This window comes from Cupressus sempervirens, chromosome 5 (genome assembly GCF_028749045.1).
Source record: "Cupressus sempervirens isolate cs-2001-9-10 chromosome 5, ASM2874904v1, whole genome shotgun sequence".
NCBI classification, from domain to species: Eukaryota; Viridiplantae; Streptophyta; class Pinopsida; order Cupressales; family Cupressaceae; genus Cupressus; species Cupressus sempervirens.
Window position 1 is genome coordinate 336867449 of NC_143122.1, and position 20472 is coordinate 336887920.

A 20472-nucleotide genomic window follows, 5' to 3' on the forward strand; every position below is an offset into this window, starting at 1 on the left:
AGAGGGGGAGCGAGAGGATGAAAAGAAATCCCGTGTTGATATAGAAAATAATTATTACCCACTAGCCACCATAAAATAGACATGGAGAAAGGTCCTAAGAGTCATAATGTATTATATAATGTTGGATGCTAGATACTCAAGGGTGTACACTTACCACTTTATCCTTTCCAATCATTTATTCCATACCAAGAAGGTTTCTATCATTTACTATTTTTTCTCTTCTATAAATACTAGCAAAGTGCGCTTTAAAAACTAAAATGGATATAATTCTTTGATTCATGAAGGGATTATGGTTTTTATTTTTTTCTATTTTAAATAAAAATCTATAGTTGAGACAATTTCTAAGAAGTCTATTTTTTAGGATAATAGACAGGTGTTTGATTATAATAATGGTTACTAGGATTACCCTGGCACTATTATTCGAGATTAATCAAATTCTAAGATTTTGAAGAAAGAGGCAAGTTAGAAGAAGGGAAAATATTTGGCCTTTTCTTCCATGAAGAAGAATTCTCCTAGATATCTTAAGAAAGAGGCTAAGAAGAGTAATAAGGAGGTAGATGAGATGTCATATGAGGATTAAGATGAGGAAGAGGAGGATATGTATATAGACTTTGAGGATTTTGGTTCCCCTTAGAAGGAGTCCAATACCTTAGAGAAAGGCACAATCCTTCACACAATTTCTCATATCTAGTTTTTTCCCTTACCTCCTTGTGCTAAGAAAAAAAAATTACAAATAATATTCATGTTTTTTTTTTTCTAAAGGTGGAGCTCTTCATGCCTTGGAGTAAAGTTAGCAATGATAAAGGAGTCTACTACTCCCTTCAATCTTACTATTGTTGGGAATAAATTTGATATTTTCACTAGGTTCTAATTATGTTGGGTTAACGCGACTTCCCTTATGGACCTGACTATGTTGATTCTTAGAGAAATCATATAGGAACATGGGTTGGGTGTAGTTGATATATTGAGATCCATTAAGCAGTGCTTCCATGAAGTTAAAGAGATAAATCATAAACAACAATTCCTAAATAGAAAATTGGATTTAATAGAAGATTCTATTGTGGGGAAGGATACCATTTTTTACTAGAATGGGATATTTTTCATAAGGATGAAGTGTACACTACTAGTTTTGCAGATGCTAATCTCAAGGATATTGAGGAAAGACTATCCAATTTACAAGCAAAGAATATTGATTATAAAAGAAGCTCTCAAATGCATTAGTGATCAAAGTTTCAATATCTTAAAGGCCCCTTTCAAACAATTTTAAAAGCATGGGTCCAAGGTGGAGGACACTAGAAATCACAACGATATTGTCCAACTTTGTGGAGGATAGTAGAAATCATAATGAACTTAAACTTTACAATTTTGAAATATTTCAAGGAATACTCTTAGTTTTTTCTCAATGCCTATATGCCTCCTTTTGTTGTTGTTGTTCTGTACTTTCCATCTTGTTTTTATTTTAGGATTTCCCTCATTGCTAGCATTTTTCTATCTTATTTCCATCATTTGTGTTTTTCTTTTTTGGTCTTAATAGGGCTTCAATGATTTATGTTTTTTTTTTAAAATATATTTTAGTGCGCCATCAAAATATTCTTTCCTTTACTAAGAAATAGTATAGCTGATTTTATTAATTAACTATATTATTAAATTATTCCTCTTATTTAATTTTTTTAATTTTTTATAGTAAATTCATTTTCCATTCATATTTAATAGTTTTAAATATAATCATTAATATATTATGTTAACTTAATATATCATCACATCATTTTCCTTTATAAAATAAAATTTATTTATTTCAGTCCTCCACTAGACTAAGGTTTATTCTAAACCTTGAATAAATTAAAATGTTTTTACTTTAATCTTTTTTTTTTTTCATTTTCCTAATCTTATTCTCTTGATAATTATTCCTCCAAATATGATTAAAAGGTTTGTTATCTATAATCATGTGCAAAATCACCCTTTTCAAGGTAACCATTCGTCCATCTCTTATCTCCTCCAATCATTTTTGAATTCTTCTATTTTCCCCATAAAAGTGGAAATTCACTTTTGTATATTTTACCTCCTAATACTATAAACTCATTAATTTTTCTTCTTCATTGAGCCACTTCCCTTTTTTATCTTAAGCTTGTGCCTCCATACTTTTTCCTCTTAATCTCCTACATTCTACTTTATTAAATTTATACAAAGTAATCCTCTCTCTTAGTTGTAGGCTAATAACCATTATCTTGTATTATAACACTTGAGAAATTGAGCACTTACTTGACCAAATAGTATTCTTTCCATTTTAATTCTATTGTTATTACATTTTCATCATAGATTAGACTTTAATTCATATGTGGTATATTAGAATTGATTTTATAGTTTAGTTAAATCTTGTAATTTTATTCTTAGTTTATCTTACATTTGATTTCTTAAATCACTTGAATTTTCTTCACCATATATCTTGCGTTTGCATTTCCCTTATGAAGATTTGAGGAAATTTCTTCATACTTGTTTCCAAATCCACTCACTCATCCATTGTAGCTTTCATCATAGATTGCAACTTCATTTTTATTTGAAAGAAGTATTCATTTATTAGATTCCCTTATTTTATCTTATCAAAGGTTTTGGTGAGATTTTCTTGTTTTTTACATGTGACTATTTGAAAATTGCTAGTTTATGTTAGATCATTGATTTGTTTCATTTTCAATTTTTTCTTTGGCTTGTTACATGGGTAAATGCACCAAGTTGTGGTGCCAAAAAGATGACACCTTTTTTTTTGTAGTTTTCAAAAGTGCGTATGCATGCACTATGGCTTGGGCTGCCCAAGTCATAGCACGTACGCACTTTGTGAAACCAAAAAAAGAAATTATAAATGGGCTGCAAACCCATAATCCATTTCTTTTTAACTTTAGTTTGCAAGATTTTCTCCTCATAGCGCATAAGTGATTTGAAGGAATTGAAGATTTTTGCCACCTGCCTCCTCAAAATGCCTTCTCATTGCCAATGTTCAAGATTGAGATCATCACATATGTTTTCTACCCTTTTTTTGCATTGTTTTATATATTTCTATCATTTGAGAGGCCAGGGGCACGTCGTGACCCTAATGTAGTTAGGGAACCTATTGTCAAGCTACAGGGTGAGCATGTGATTATTCCTTCAGTTATGAAGGAACATGTAAAGACCAACACTCTAGGGACTATTAATGCTTTGACATAGATCCTCATTCATTGCATGAGTCCATTAGTTGAGGAGGAGCCTTCTATGCATTGTGGTCACATGTCCACATCATGTAGATCCTTATGCACATTTGGCAGTCATGTTGGAGATAGTATGGATGATGGGCTAGTCACTGATCAGTTCCTGAATGAGACATTTGGAATTGACACACAAGTAAATTAAAATAATAATAAACTAATTTGATCACATTTCATGTGTATAGTGAATGACTAATTAATTAGCATGTATTGACATTGTTCAAAATTCAGGGTCAAATTGTTGGCGACCCTAGTAGAGATCCCCTTGACCCATTTTTTGTCCTATCAATGAGTCTAGAGGTATGTATCGATTTAATCATTTAAATTAATACATATATTTATTAAGTAACCACATGGAGGACTGACAAAAACAATTATGCATGTCCATCAGTTCTCTACTAGACCATTGACATTCACTAGGGACTCCAAGCCTAGGCATGATATGAGCTTCATAGAGGTACATTTGTTTCATGTTAATTTAGTTCATTTGATTATATTTGTCTCATTTTTCATGTTACATGTAATTTATACTATATGACATGCAGCTCTTGACATCTGAGACTCCTCTTCATCTTCGATAGTCCATCAATCATGGAGTTGCTACAACGATGGCTAGTTCAAAGCCGTTGACTGAGGTATGAAAGAATTTTCTTGATTTTAGTTGTTGTTTATAATAGTTAGTATCAAAATTTCTAATTTTATTTATAAGTGATTATATTTATTGAATTTTTGTAGGGCCTTGTTACACATGATCATCCACAAGCCTTTGAGGTGGACATGCAAAGTAACTATTTGATGGCAGTAAGAAAATAATTAATTTTGTGTGTACATATATTTGATTTCAATATATAATAATTATTGATTCATATCTACTTTGATTGTATCAGCTCAAGTTAGAGAAGAGCCTGAACAAGAGGACGAGTGTGTGAGAAAGACCCCATCATCCCCATCATCTCCCTCCACATGATGACCAAAGACCTCTAGAGATTTGTTTCCTCCCCCTCGTGGGAATGAGAAGATATAGTTGATAGACACACATGTATAGGCATCAGTGGACATATATGTTGGATTTTATTTCAATGGACATATTTGATATACATTTGATGTATATATGGGTATCTACACCAAGTTGTGGTGCCATAAACATGACACATAAAGTTTTCTTTTAAATTTTCCAAAGCGCATGCACATTATATGGGCTGCAAACCCATGGCCCATTTTATTGTTTTTGGGTTTTGCATTTCTTTTCCTCAATAGTGGGTACATGGATTGGAAACATTGAAGAATTTTGTAAACCACCTCCTCAAAATGCCTCCTTATTGCCAAAGATCAAGATCAAGATAATGTAGTATGATTTCTACTCTTGTTTTTGCATTTTTTATATGTTTTTGCATTGTTTTGTAAGTCTCTACATTGTTTTATAGGTTTTTTCAGTTTTGCTTTAAATTTGTTTATTTATTTAGATTACAATTAGTTTCTTATCAGGAAATATGAATAATGAACTACCAAATCCCTAGCTAGATCAACAAAATTAAAATGAAAACCCTCCAGAAGATCCAAATCAAAACTCTCCAAAAGATGAAAATCAAAACCCTCCACAAGAAGAGCAAGAAATTTTGCAACCTCCATTGATTGGAAGACCTCCTCCTAGCACCCAAGTCAACATAATGAATGAAATAGAAAGAGGGAAAAATGAATTAGAAGCACCCATTGTTTGGTTGAAAGCTTGTGGACAAACCAATCTGATGAGAGCACAATTGGCATCCTCCCTTGAGTCCATTATGACGCATGTAGCTTCTGTTAGTGGTTAGTTGGATATTTTGCATGTTAAGAGGGATGAACAAAAAAAATATTATGAAAACAAATTGTCATATCAAGATGTAAAAAAAAAAAGAAAAATCTTAAATAAAATTATAATGCACTTCTATATGCTTGGACCACAAATGATATACCGAATATCTGATTGGCTTAATAGTGCTTTTATTATCACAAAATATAATAGTTGGAGAATCTTGCGGATAATGTGTTTCTTGAAGTAGCCTTTGATAATCCAATATATATTATGTGTCTTTTGATGATAGTGACACTATGGATTTCCCTTTTATGCTCCAGGAGATTGGTCCTGATCTAAGATGGAAGATTTATTCTAAAATTGATTTTCTATCATCAATGTTCCCCTACATAATTAGAATAAATATATTCAACTAGAATAAGCTCTCCTCCATATTTGCATTCAATGAAAAGTTGATAAGTACCCTTAATAAATATATACCTCAATATATTACGCTGAGAGTAATCATTCTCGAGGCACCTATTTTCATTTAATCCCAAGGTTATTTTAATCACACTTGGGATTTATGAAAATAGGCACCTCAAGAATGATTACTCTCGGCGTAATATATATAGGTATATATAAGCTAGTGGCAATCGTGGTGCAATAAGAAAGTATTTTTCTATTTTTCTATTTTTGAAATGGTTAGTATCAAAATATTTATTTATTATGCTGAAGGTGTTCCCTATATGAGATGGACAAGCTAATTTAAATGATCAATGAATCCATATCATCTGTAAGCAATGGAAAACCACAAAAATAATTTGTATGGTGTACTTCTTGCCTCTACTTTTTCATCCATCATTTTACTGTAGCTATCATTTTCTTGGGTTCTTTAACTATTGTCACAAAATTTTGCACCCTTGTCCAAATTTTTTACCAAGGAGAACCTTATGAAACATGGAAATAACCTCCATGCTATGGGACTTGAACTATGAGGTTGAGTTTCTAGAGGAGATTGGTTTCCTTTACTATCAAGATGCACCTAACTAATCTTGGAGAGAAAAGGGGAGAAGGAGATGCAAGAATCAAAATACCTAATCTATGTGAGGGGGTGATGCACCAAAATGGAGTGTTCAAACAAATATCTACCCATGCATGCACACTTGAACTATTATGACATCAAATATATACAGATTCAGAGTTGTTTAAATCCAATAATCACATGGAGATTAGACAACCAAAATGAATAACACAAGGAAGAAGCGAGTTCACTTATATATATCATTCATATGTCAAAAGAGATACAACCATGCGATAGAAAAAGGTAGCATTTGTGCATTTCTCAAAAAGCCTGGAGAACAAGACATTGTTAAACATACAACTAAAAGGTTCCCCATCCATTGGTGCATACATGATGGTATTAAAAATAACTTTTTGGATAGATGGTTGATGGTCTTTGATGCTCCCTACAATAATCATGAAGTTCCAATGTATTTCTTAAAGAAATTGTATTGTGAATTTTTCCTTGGGGAGATCCCCAATTATTTTGATATATTAGAATCTCAGGGTAGAGGTAGGTAGCCATCATTTGAGAGGCTAGGGGCACATTGTGACCCTAATGTAGTTATCATATTATCATAATATATTATATGTTCGTTCATGTATGAAATTATTGTTTATCATAATATATATCTTGTTTTTATTGTTTACATTTTAAGTACATTTCATGTATTTCATTTTAATGTAAATTGCATCTAAAATGATGTAGAGTGCTCACACCAAAAGCTAGTGGATTCCCAAAAAGAACACCTTTAAGGATAACTACCTTTCCCACCTTCCTAAGTGCCTTCAAAGACTCTTTGCAAGTTGGTTACAATATTGGACAAACTTCTACTCAACTTCACTAAACTACTTTATCACTTTCCCTATTCAAGACTTGGGAAGTAATAAGGGAAAAATGAGAAAATTTTAGGAATGGATCATAATCAACTTCTTGCTTCTAACTAACATCTTAGACACTTCAAGGAACGCCTAATAACTATCTCAAAAACTTTAGTCTATCATCTATTCCATCCTTCCAAGAGATTTTTCAACATCCTATGAGTGAAAACAATCTTCCAACATCCTATGACTATATTTTCTTTACAGCAACATGTAATTTTTTGATTTTTGGACAACTCTTTACAAAGGGAAGTGATTATGTTTCAAATCCATGAAATGTCTATTAAGAAAACCAAGAAGATGCTTAACATCTTCCACTAACACCATTCATTGATAACATGCAGCTAAAGTGGTGTTTCATTCTGATAAAGTACAAGTTTGTTGTTCTAAATAGGAAGTAATAATATTTGACAATAACTCAGTGATCCTATATACAAGTTCAACTTTAGCAATGATTCCTTGCCATATAAAAAAAACTTAATAATCACCAACACCTTAGGCCTCCACTAAATTCATAGAGGGTATTTTCATTATTTGACATCCATTCCAACTGATTACTAGTTGGTTTGATTTGTTAAAAGGTTAATTTCAAGGTTTACCAAAAATTTGCTAAAATTGCAAAAAAGTTGTTAGAACCTTTTATTGTAAAATGTAATTTTTGCATTAACTCTTCCTAGAACTTAACTAAGTGGTTTTTGGTAACACATAGGACCTATATAAGGTTTAATTACTCTCAAAAAACTTATTGAGTCAACTTATTAACAAAAACAACAAAAAAAGAAAAAAATGTTAGTACTAAAGCAACTTGGGTTTATAGGTGACCTCAAGTTCCTTGACCTTAAAAACAAGGATCACCTTATTACCATAAAAAAATAACATGTTCAAAATGAGGTCTATGATCACCCCTTTACCTTCTATCATGAGTCTCCATCATTGGATGAGATGACATATCTAGTTGCCACAGTCAAAGATCACTACCCTATGGCATTTAGTGACTCTTAGGGACGATTTGGTTCAGTGTACCCAAGAATGTTTGAGTTCTCAATAGGATGGGAGGAGCTTTGGGCTAGGGCTTAATTTTCCACCTAGAGCTAATAGAATGGACAGTTTGATCCCATGATGCATGATGTGAGAGATTTGGCAGTTGGCAACTTTGTATTGGCCAACACTACAAGTTTCAGCATTACTAGAGATGGGGTTGAAAAATCAAAATGGAATAAGATCTCCAAAAAGAGAGAGATTTTAGTGTAGGTTTCAACAGCATGGTCTTATAGTAGTTGGAATTGAATTCATACCTCACACAAGCTTTGAGATATGCCCCGTCAAAGATCACTTCCCTATGGAATTTAGTGACTCTTACGGATGATTTAGTTATGCTTGCCCAAGGATGCTAAGTGCTCAACATGATTGGAGGATCCTGGGGCTAGTGTTTACCTAGCAACTTGAAGCTAATGGAATAGATAGTTCAATCCCATGATGAAAGGTGAGAGAGATTTGGCAATTGGCAACTTTGTATTGGCTAACACTACAAGTTTTAGCATCACCCAAGGTGGGGTTGCAAAATCAAAACAAAATAAAATCTCCATAAAGAAGGAGAGGTTATTGTAGGTCTCTACAACATGGTCTTATAGAACCAAAAATTGCATCCATACCTTGTACAAGCTCAGAGATATACATCGTCAATGATTGCTACCATATGGCATTTAGTGACTCTTAGGGACGTTTCAGTTTGACATGTTCAAGAACATTCAAGCACTCAATGGGATGGGATGAGCTTGGGGATAGGGTTTACCTAGCCACCCAAGGCTAATGGAATAGAGAGTTTGATCCCACAATGAATGGTGATGGAGACTCGGTAGTTGGCAACTTTGTATTGGCCAATACTACAAGTTTCAACATCACCCTAGATGGGGTCACAAAATCAAAATGAAATAAGATCTCCAAAAAGTGAGAGAGGTTATTGTAAGTCTCTTCAACATAGTCCTATAGCAACAAGAATCACATCCATACCTTGCACAAGCTCTAAGATATGCAATGTCAAAGATCGCTTCCCTATGGCATTTAGTGACTCTTAGGGATGTTTCAGTTTGGCATGCCCAACAATGTTTGAGTGCTCAATGGGATAGGATGAGCTTTGGGCTACGTTTTACTTGGCCTTTGGAGCTATAAAAATATATAGTTTGTTCCCAAGACAAATGGTGAGGGAGATTTAGTGGTTGGCAAATTTGTACTAGCCAACACTACAAGTTTCAACATCACCCAAGATGCCGTTCTAAAATCTAAATTAAATAAGATCTTTAGAAAGAGAGAGAGGTTATTGTAGGTCTCTAAAACATAGTCCTATAGCACCTAGAATTGCATCAATATCTCACACAAGCTCAAAGATATGCCCTATCAAATATTGCTACCCTACGATATTTAGTGACTCTTAGGGATGTTTCAGTTTGGCATGCCCAAGAATGTTCAAGCACTTAATAGGATGGAATGTGCTTTGGGCTAGGGTTTACCTAGACACTTGAAGCTAACAAAATAGATAGTTTGATCCTACAATGAATGGTGAGGTAGATATAGTAGTTGGTAACTTTGTACTAGCCAACACTACAAGTTTCAACATCACCCAAGATGGGGTCACAAAATAAAGATGAAATAAGATCTCCAAAAATTGAGAGAGTTTATTGTACATTTTCACAACATAGTCCTATAACACCTAGAATTGTATCCATACCTGGCATGAGCTCTAAGAAATGCCTCGTCAAATATCACTGCCCTATGGCATTTAGTGACTCTTAGGGACTTTTTGGTTCGGCGTGCTCGAGAACATTCGAGCACTCAATGGGATAGGATAAGCTTTGGACTAGGGTTTACCCAACCACCTAGAGCTAACATAATAAAAAGTCTGATCCCATGACAAATGGTGAGGGAGATTCGACAATTGGCAACTTTGTACTAGCCAACACTACAAGTTTTAGCATCACCTGAGATGGGATCACAAAATCAAAATAGAATAAGATCTCCAAAAAGTGAGAGAGGTTATGGTAGGTCTTCAAAACATAGTCCTATAGCATATAGAATTGCATCCATACCCCACATGAGCTCCGAGATATGCCCTATCAAAGATCATTGCCCTATAACATTTAGTGAGTCTTAAGAATGTTTTTGTTCAGCATGCTTGAGAACATTTGAGCACTCAAAATGATAGGATGATATTTGGAATAGGCTTTACCCAGCCACCTAGAGCTAATGGAATAGATAGTTTGATCCCATGATGAAAGATGCGAGAGATATGAGCAAGATCTGTATGCCTAGGCCACTTTGTGCAAGATATGTGCAAAAGTTGGGTCTTTTTGAGTTTTTGGTCAAGATGGCCTAGGATTATGTGTTTTTAGTTTTTTCTAATAGTTTGGAACCTTTTCCAAGTCCTAGAAGTGAAATCTAGTGAACTTTACAAAAGTTGCAAATTTTGTGCAAAATTGCAAAAGTTGTAAAAGTTGCATAAAAATGCAAATCTAACTAGAAACCTTCTAATATTCAAAAATATGTTTTCCATGCTCATATACCTAAGCATGGATAGTTAGAACTTCCCAAACTTCTATGTGCAACTTTTTTACAAAATGTTGCAAAAGTTTCTCAAACAACTTTTTGAGCAACATTGCAACTTTTGAGCAATTTTTGCTCTTTACATATTTAGGTCAAATGGTTCCATGTAGGACTATTCTAGGACCCAATTAAGATTCATAGGACCTACTAGGTAACTAAATACCTTAGTTTCCCATGAATATTGAAAGAGAATGAATAAGCAATTAGCTACCAACTACAAATATTTCAAAGACATCAAAAACAATATATATTATTATTTCAAGAAAAATGAGTTATTGATTCTAAAAATATGATTAAAATGATTCTGATCAGTGGCATGGCCAAGAACTACCTTTTTAATATAGTGACCAAGTTTTAGTCACACTCCCCATACCTTCTCATTCCTATGAAGGAAATCTTAATATACAGAGGAATTACAGCTACATTTATTAAATATACAAAGGAAGATATAGAAAACTTGCTAAATGGAGAGATTAATCTGTGTGAAAAGGACATTTTAGAAGAAAATGGCTATCTTAGTTTCATCCAAGGTATGCCAATTACTTAGGATAAAGAGACAAAACCTACAACTATTGGGAAAGAGTGCACATATACATAGACAAAAGAAATTTAGATAGAGAAGTAACAAGTGCTATAGAATTATCCATGGACAAGTGTGAAGTAAAGCCTCAAATTGGCTCATTAGTAGGAAAAGAATTTGGTCATGCACTTCATTGCAGCACCATAGATATTTCAATTAGAAATGCCTATTCATTAATGGACTTGAATTTATAGGACTTGGGAAACAAGGATACTCAAGCTGGGCATGATCCCTCAAAATTCTCATCGAAATATATTAATGATCTTAATAAAACAACAAATTCTCAGTCAAGTAGATGAAAGCACCAAAACATAAGGATTCTCCAAAAGCCTAATAAGGGAACATTCCCCCAAACATGAATGAAAATAGAACAATGACCATGGAATGCAATACAAACACATCTTAGACCTATTAAGGTCTATATAGAGAACATAAAGTGATTCTCTTGTGTCTAAACAACACTGCTATATAGTTACAATAGTTTGCCATTCAAAAGGCTATTAGCCCTTCAAATTGTAAATTAAACATAATACGAAAAAAACCCACATTAAGAAATAGTTTAAAGTGAGATTCAAACACCCTTTTAAGACATATAAAACATATGTAAACCTCACAAACTAGAAGAGACTAGAAGCCACTATTGTGACAATGGTTGGAAAGTTTTGATAGGCCTAATTAGGCTATAGTTACACTATAGGTACCCTTTCACATGTGCCAATCTACAAAAAAAATATTGGAACATCTAGGAGCATGTGAAAAAAGTACAAATCCAAAGTTACAGATCTTAGATCACTCCAGAGCAAAAGTTATAGTGACTATGGTGAAATGTTGAATGGTGCATGTATGGTTCCATTCACCTAGGGTAGGGTGGAAAAATTAATTCCTTGCTTAGTCATCTATAAAACCTACAAAATCATGAATTAAACTAATAAGGATTGCATTCCACCAAGGGGCATCAAATTCTCATGGTGTAAAGTGCCAAAACAACAAGGCCCTACTGGAAACCCTTGGTTTAATGTTGATTTCTAGGCAACTTTAGAAAAACTTGAATAACTTGCAAAATAAAAAGGATCAAAACATGAAACCCAGTGAAAATGAAATTTAACTCACCCTTATAACTCTTGGGGTCATTGGCACATGTCCTAATTTTTGTACTAGTCCATACAATGCTCTAAAACACAAAATTTTGTAGGAAAAATAGGTTGTTTTATTGATTTCTTGCCAAAATAAGTACATCATACCTATCACCCACCTATAAGGACTAATATAGGTTTTCCACAATGGTTACAAGGTTGGTTTGGACCAACTAGCCATTTTGGAAAGAGTTTTTGAAAGTTTAACAAATTTTTAAGAAGTTGCTCAAAAGTTGTCAAGCAACTTTTTGAGCAACTATGAAAAGAAAGATAGTCAAACCAAACTTCCTAAAAAAAAATTATTCTAAACAACCCAATCTACCATGGAAATTAGTACAGTCTACAAAAACAATGGCAAAAATTCCTTAAAACTTTGAAACTCAATAATTTTGATTTCGAATATCATGTTATAACATGCTGACCATACACAATGATATTAACTTCTCTCATTTTAGGGTTTGGAAAGTATTTATATATCCTCCTAGGTCTTTCCCCTTTATCCTTATGGTTTGCATCAGAATTCTTCATGTTTTAAAAGGAAAATCCATAATTTCTTGCAAAATCAGCATTTTGCAAAAAATTAGAAAATTGGAAAATAGCAACTTTTGTAATTTTTCTTGCTTGCTCTTCTTAACACTTCTAACTTTTTATTTAGGCTATCCCTAAGAAATTCCATGCTAGGGATCCTTCCCTAAGCTAATGACTCATTCCTTAGGTTACTCATTACCCTATGGCAAGGTATGCCTTGATTTTTAGGCCAAAATAGTGATTTTTCTTAGGAAGTTAAATGACATCCAATATCCTAACTACCACACGTATGTCCAATGACCCTCATTCTACTTACAAGGCTCACTTGGAGCATAACACCAAAAAAAAGAAGAAGGTGAGGGCCCTATGATTCAAGGTGCCTCTCTCTCTCTCTCTCTCTCTCTCTCTCTCTCTCTCTCTCTCTCTCTCTCTCTATTTAATCAAATGAACCAACTAACTCTACTCTACATTTTAATGTCTCAAGTATTGCCTTGTGGTCTAACTCATGACCCTTCCAAAGAGTCTTATTATGTGGTTTTCCACCATATTTTATCAAGTGGACATTTGATGTGACAACAAGGTTCAAATAATGAAGAATCTTCTTCTCTATTTGCCAATCCTTGAATAACTATAAGTTAGGGTTCTTCATAGAATATTGTCTATGTCATGTGCTAGTTACAACCACTACATCAATATGGTACTCTAAACCTTCACCATCTATAACTAAGCGATACAATTTTTATTTGGTTTAGAAACAATGAAACAAATAATAATTTGTCCCTTCTTCATTGTCTTCAAGTGCAATAACAACATAAACATGGCCTGTAGTGATAAATGTACAAAATGCGTGCATTAATTTAGAAAATACTTAGCTAAAAGTTATAAAATTACATATTGAAATTTTAATAAAATAATAAAAAAAGAAAAAAAGAAAAAAGAAAAAAATTATATGCATATATATATAGTACCAGGTTTCACTAGATCAAACAAGAGGTCAAAGTCAATGGATGAATCCATCTCTACCATTTCTAGTTCTTGTGGGGGATGATAGGTGTCAATTGTTTCCAAAACCTATATATCCCATTTGTCGACCCCTTATGTCGACTCACACTCATCCCAATTTTCCTCTGCACATTATGGATAATAGCATACCATTTTTTGTATGTGGATACTCCATGAACCTGCATTAGAGCTTCTAAAAGAGGGCAACTCACTTGATCCTATTAGTGTGCAACAATCCTCATATGGTAGAATATTAGTATTATCTATCAACCAAAAAAATCTTGAAACCATAGACCTACCCTGCTTACCTAGACCCATTATAGCATTATACCACTAGACAATGGATTTTGCATCTGTTAATATTGCTCCATCTATGTACTTTAGTTCTTCATGAGCTAAGGATCTTTTGATGCATATGCCTAGATTTTCATGCTCTCCCTTTCCATGACTAGCCTCTGTGAAATTCCACATGTATTAAATTCTAGACAACCTGTGCATTCTGCTCAACCAATAGAACATCCATGCATTCTTGAATTGAGATGTGCAATTGTTTGACCAAATAATGTGTTGACAATATCATATGCCCCTATTAGCCAAATCTCCATAAAATAGTTAAAAGAAACCATGTACAAACTCCATAGAATGTGATCGATCATCGCTGATGTAAAAATTGTACTCCCTCAAGATCTTCTTGTCATCCTTTGTACTTGTAGGTGAATGTATGAATATTATGTGAACAAATATGGGAACTTGTTGAGAAGGATAATACTTTTCTTGCACCTCATTTTGTGGCTGCAGTGTGTAGTTCTTTGTGAAGTCTACAACCAAAATAATGGTATCCAATGGAAACGTATCTTTGTACAACTTGAATTGCAAATCTAGCCATCGAGCTCTATGTGTATGCCTTGCATACTCATAAGTAATCTTTTCATGAAAAATCTTCCTAAACTCATACATTGGAATCTTTTCAATGACTAAATCACATCTTTTACCTTATTTCCCATCTTTTAGAGCATATGTCTTTGTCTTATATTTTCTATAATCTACTATTTCATTTCCAATTGTATGTGTACTATCCATATGTTCACAAGTTGATAAAAGTTGCAAAGAACCACAAAATACGCATGTACCGTCCAAGCATGATGTCTTGTAAAATTGTTGGCCATACCCTATTTCACATAAAATGTTGGATATGAATTCCCTTGAAGATCTAGGTGGCTCATTCATGTCACAATCCTATAAAACAAACTTAGAATGCAAAAACACACACATATGCTTTAAAACATCAAAATGGTTAGAAAATTCAATATGTACCCTACAACAAGAAGTTGTGCATGTGCAATTTATGTTCACATGAAATGTTGGAATTCTTTTAGAATAATTGAGAGGATGGGGTGAATTAGTTATTTAAGGTCTAGATGTGCAAATAAAACTTTTCACAATTTAGTGAACCCATAAAACATTCATACCCATGCATGCATTTATTGTGTATCAACTAAAACTTATATGTTACTATCAAATCAACTTGCAAAAATGTAAAGCATGAAACACAACACATCCATCAACACATTTGACACAATGATTTAACATGGAAACCCAATTTGGAAAAACTACCAGTAACATGCTACTCCCTTTTTACTCTTCTGAAGTGATGCCCTATTAAAGGCTAAACCTATTAAAGGTTACAACACATACTTTTAAATGTGACTCGATTAAGGGATTTTAGTCACCCTATTAAAAGTGAGAGTTTTTAGAGGACTTTAGGCCATTCACTTTGAATGCCACCTTGTTAAAGGATTTTCCATTGACTATTAAGTCAACCTTACTCCAAAGGATTTACACTAGACTAATACAATTGTTAGAAAGTAATAGTAGAGCTTTGATCTAATACAACTTATAACCTCACGTGTAGAAAATAGATCTTTATTTAGCCCTCCATTCTACTTGTCTTCCATTCTTTACAGCTCTAACAGCTTGTTCACCCTTCAAGCATTTATCCTCTTAAGCCTTCTTGCTTAGTACACCATTGCAGACTCTTCTCTTGGGTCACTTGATGAAGAAAATCCCCTTTCTCCTTCTCCTCCTCAAATTTTTGCACGAAACTCTATAACTCTTTTGCTTCATGCCCATACATTCCTATAAATAGGAAATTAGAACATTTTTTCGCTCATTATCCATCGTCTAAATTAGGTTTTTTGGATCGATTAGGTAGGATACAATGTATCTACCCCATATCTTGTCTTCTCTAAAAACCTCTCTTAGAATCTATTTGATTTTTTTCCTCCAAAATAGTTTAGATAAGATTCTATCCCACCAGCTTATCAACCTTATCTTCCTCTTGATTCAGAAGTTCCAACAAAAATAAACTTGTCAGCTTTTATTTGGTGAATCTTTGATCTTTTTCATAATGTATTAGCTTGGTATTATCAATATTTTGATGCTCAACACATACTGCATCACTCAACATCAACAGTAAAATACTCAGCATCAACTAGGTTTTGTTGGTGCTCAACATCAACTAAAATTTACTCAGCATCTACTATCTTGCTTGACATCCACTAGAATTTGTTTTTACTTGATTCTAACTTTTTTATCAACTTGAACTATCTTTGCACGACACCTACTATCCACTTGGTCAAGCTTGGCAAATGAGCTTTGTTTACCTTATTCTTCTAAACTTTCTAAGTGTAACCAACTATTTTGTAACCTCAAGTAGATCATCAATACATTATGTTATCACTATCTTAACTGATCCTTGTACTTTATTACATAATCATAGCTCAACCTTTTCTCTAGGTATTTTTGTTATATCTTGTTAATCAAATCTTCCTCATCAATCAACTAAGTGGTAGTACTTGAAACATATAAGCAATTGTCTTACTAGCAAATAGTAGGTTTCACATCAGTGACAAAATAGTGATTGAAACACATAGTCTTCTTTGACAATCTTTCTAATCAAATGATATTTTCAATCAGATATCAACAATCTCCCTCTTTGGTATTGATGGGAAACCAAACCGATCAACCAAGTCAATCAAATGATGAACATCTTATTTCAGCAAACTAACTGGGTTAAAACAGTAAGCTAATACCAAAGAGAAAAATTGTATTGATATTTATCCCTCTATCAACAACTTTGATCTTCTAATTAGTTTACAAAATATAACTCCCTTTGAATTCCTTATTAATTCTCTCTTTCATACTGAATTGATTAGTAGAATATCTCCCTCTTTGTTCAGATCCTTTCCCTGATTGCTTTCTGCATTCAGCCTCTTTCTTTCTCGATCTTCTGATGATGTACTTTCTCCATTGTTCCTCTTGCACTAGATCAGTTTAATGTACTTTCTCCCTCTTTAAAAATAATGCCAAAGACATATACTCAATCACATGGAATCTTTAATATATGTAGATATATACTTTTGCAAGTTCTTCAATTTCTCCCTCTATCACCTTGCTTGTGATTGATTTGTAGTTCTAGTTTTGTGATTACTTTAGGCAATTCCTAAATAAGATCCACTGCATCAATTTGTATTAAATGAATGTTAGATTGTTGGATGTAGGGCACTCCATCTATCTTTTACATAGCCTTCGATAGGGGTATGACCCTAGTTTACCTCTTAGATGCTCATAAGAATCCTTAGCCAATGCTTTTGTGAAGATATCAATAATTTGTTGCTTTGTGTTAATATATTCTATCTTCACCTCTTTATATTGAACCAATTCCCTTACATAATGATACTTGATTGCTATGTGCTTTGTCTTTGTACACATCAAAAGATTCTTTGATATATTGATAGCACTTGTCTTATCACAATAAAGTGTCACTGGTTCTGTGATTTCTTCCTTCATTCCCTTAAGTAGTTGTTTAATCCATGCAATGTTTGTACAGTTAATAGTAGCAGCAACATACTTTGCTTCAGTAGTAGATTGGGAAGTACAACTCTGCTTCTTGCTAGTCCATGTAACAAGTCTTTTACCTAAAAAGAATGCTCCTCTACTAGTGTTTTTTTTTTCATCAATATTTCGAGCCCAATCAAAAATAGTTTAGGCTCTCAATTCAAACTTTTCATTCTCTTAGTGCCTGTTTGGTTGCTGGAATATAATCGGAATAGGAATAGGAAATTAGAATATGATTTGTATTCTTTGATTGGTGCATAGAATAGGAATAGGGAATAGAATTACGTATTCCCAATTTAGCCCCAAAATGAGCTTTTGTCCATTCCAAAAAATACCTATAATTAGAATTGCTATTCTTGCATTGATTTTAGCTTTCTCAAATTTGATTAAATTTTCAAATCTACTTTGACCTAGGGTGAGCACTGGAACTCTGTTGAGGGATTGGAAAACAACTCGAATACAGTCGAATACAACAAATTGGTTTTGTTGGATCTGAACGAAAATAGACTTACGAGAAGTGCACAATAGCAGATGATGATTTGTGTGAAATAATCTCAAACGTTAGTGAAGATGGAAATTTCAATGATGAAGATGCCGTGCTAAAGAAGATTGAACCTTTTATTGGCCTTTCTACGTAGGAGAGAATGGTAGCACTGGACAAATGTGGGTTTATTTCTTCATCGAGTTTGGTACAAAAACTCCTTTTCAGAACTCAGAGTAATTGGAGAGCTGCGTTGACTATTTTTCAATGGGCAGCTTCATAGGAAAACTACAATCATTCTATCAATGTGTACCACACCATGATATCTATATTGGGTATGCATTTCCTTTTCTTCAAATTCAACGAATTTGAATCTACTGTGTTGATCAAATTCTAATTTCTATCTAAATGAACCAAACAGGAACAAAAAATTTCTATTCTAGAATAGAAATTCTCATTTTGCAATTCATATTCCCGCAACCAAATGGGCCCTTATGGTATAGAAAAAACTCTTCTATTTGTCAAGTGATTCTCTCTAGGATTAGACAAGAATCTTGCAACTATTCCCATAGCTAATGCAATATAAGGTATGTTGTGTACTACATATTCCAATTTGCTAATCGTGGATCTGTATAATGTTTGATTTACCTCGGCTGAATCATTATTCTTTGATAGCTTGAGTGCTATCACCATAGGTGTACTTACTAGTTTCAAATCCTCTAGTTGAAATGTCTTCAATATCTCTTTGATATATTTTGACTGAGTGATATATGTACCATATTTCATCTAATATACTTATAGTCCCACAAAAAATTTGATCTCACCAAATATTGAGATTTCAAATTCTTGCTTCATCTAATTTACAAAGTCCTTACACAAAGCATCTTGTCCTCCAAATATGATATCATCAACAAATATTTCAAATAATAGTATACCTTTGTCCTTATCTTTCTTTATGTAAAAATTGTTGTTATCATCAGTCCTTTCAAATCCAATCTTGACAAGATAAGTATGAAGTATTTCATACCATGCTCTTGGTGCTTGTTTCAATCCATATAAGGCTTTGTGCAGCCTACATACCATGTTCTTATTATTTTTATGAAAAAAACTTTCTGATTGTTCTATGTAGACTTCCTCTTCTAGTATGCCATTCAAAAATCTAGATTTAACATCCATCTGATAAAATTTTAAACCTTTGTATGTAGTATAAGCAAGAAAAATTTCCACTCCTTCCATTCTTACAATAGGGACAAATATCTCACCATAGCCAATTCCATCTTTTGTTGCATATCCTTTGCAAACTAATCTTGCTTTGTTCCTTGTCACTTCACCATTCTCATCTAGCTTGCTTTTGAATACCCATTTGGTGCCAATCACATTCTTATCTTTTGGTCTAGGAACTAGACTTCATGTTTTGTTCTTCCCTATCTACTAAATTTCTTCTTCCATAGCCTTGTACTAGTGATCATCTTCCAATGCATCTTTCACTATTTTAGGTTCCTTCACACTTAACAAAAATGATTCACTTCTCAATCTATTTTTTTTCATTGGCCTTACATCTTTTTCTCCAATGATTTGATCTATAGGATGATGTCTTTTGACATATTTGGATAGTTTTGGTTCAGTTCTTATAACTACATTTTGTCTTTCAGCTTCAATGTCATTGTGTATATCTCTATCAAGTATTTTAGCATCACTTTCATTTATGTCGATCTTAGAATTAGAATGTGCATTTTCTTCATTTTGCAACTCAGCACCTAAATGTAGCTTGGTTCCTAAATGCAACTCAACATTCATAGGTTCTGACTCAATAGTTATTGAGACTTGCTAATGGTTTACAACTTGATTTGTAGCATCTTCTTCAGTGTGCATTCCTTCATAGAAGTATACTGGTGTAGGAGCACCACACACAACCAAGCCAAGATTGAAGTGTATGGAGACCTCAAAGACCCTCATAATAAATTAGGAGGAGGTAGTGTATAATCAAGGTCATCAGATCAACTGGAGGATCCTGGCACCTATTATGGCCTTCAAATAGTGCAATAGTTTGTAATACTTCAAAGAATTCATTTTATGTTTGTAATATCCTCATAAGGAACAATAGTTTGATTGTAATGGACTAATGATGTCCATATTAGGCTAGGATAGGTCTAGGATATTAAAGAACTTTGAGTTAAGAGTCAAATTTACAAATAAAGCCTTTTGTTATTAAAAATTCAAATTTTTGAATAAGTAAACGGCTAGTTGGGAATAAGCAGGAAGTTTTTGATTTGTTATGTTTTAGCCTTAACCTTTCAACTCAG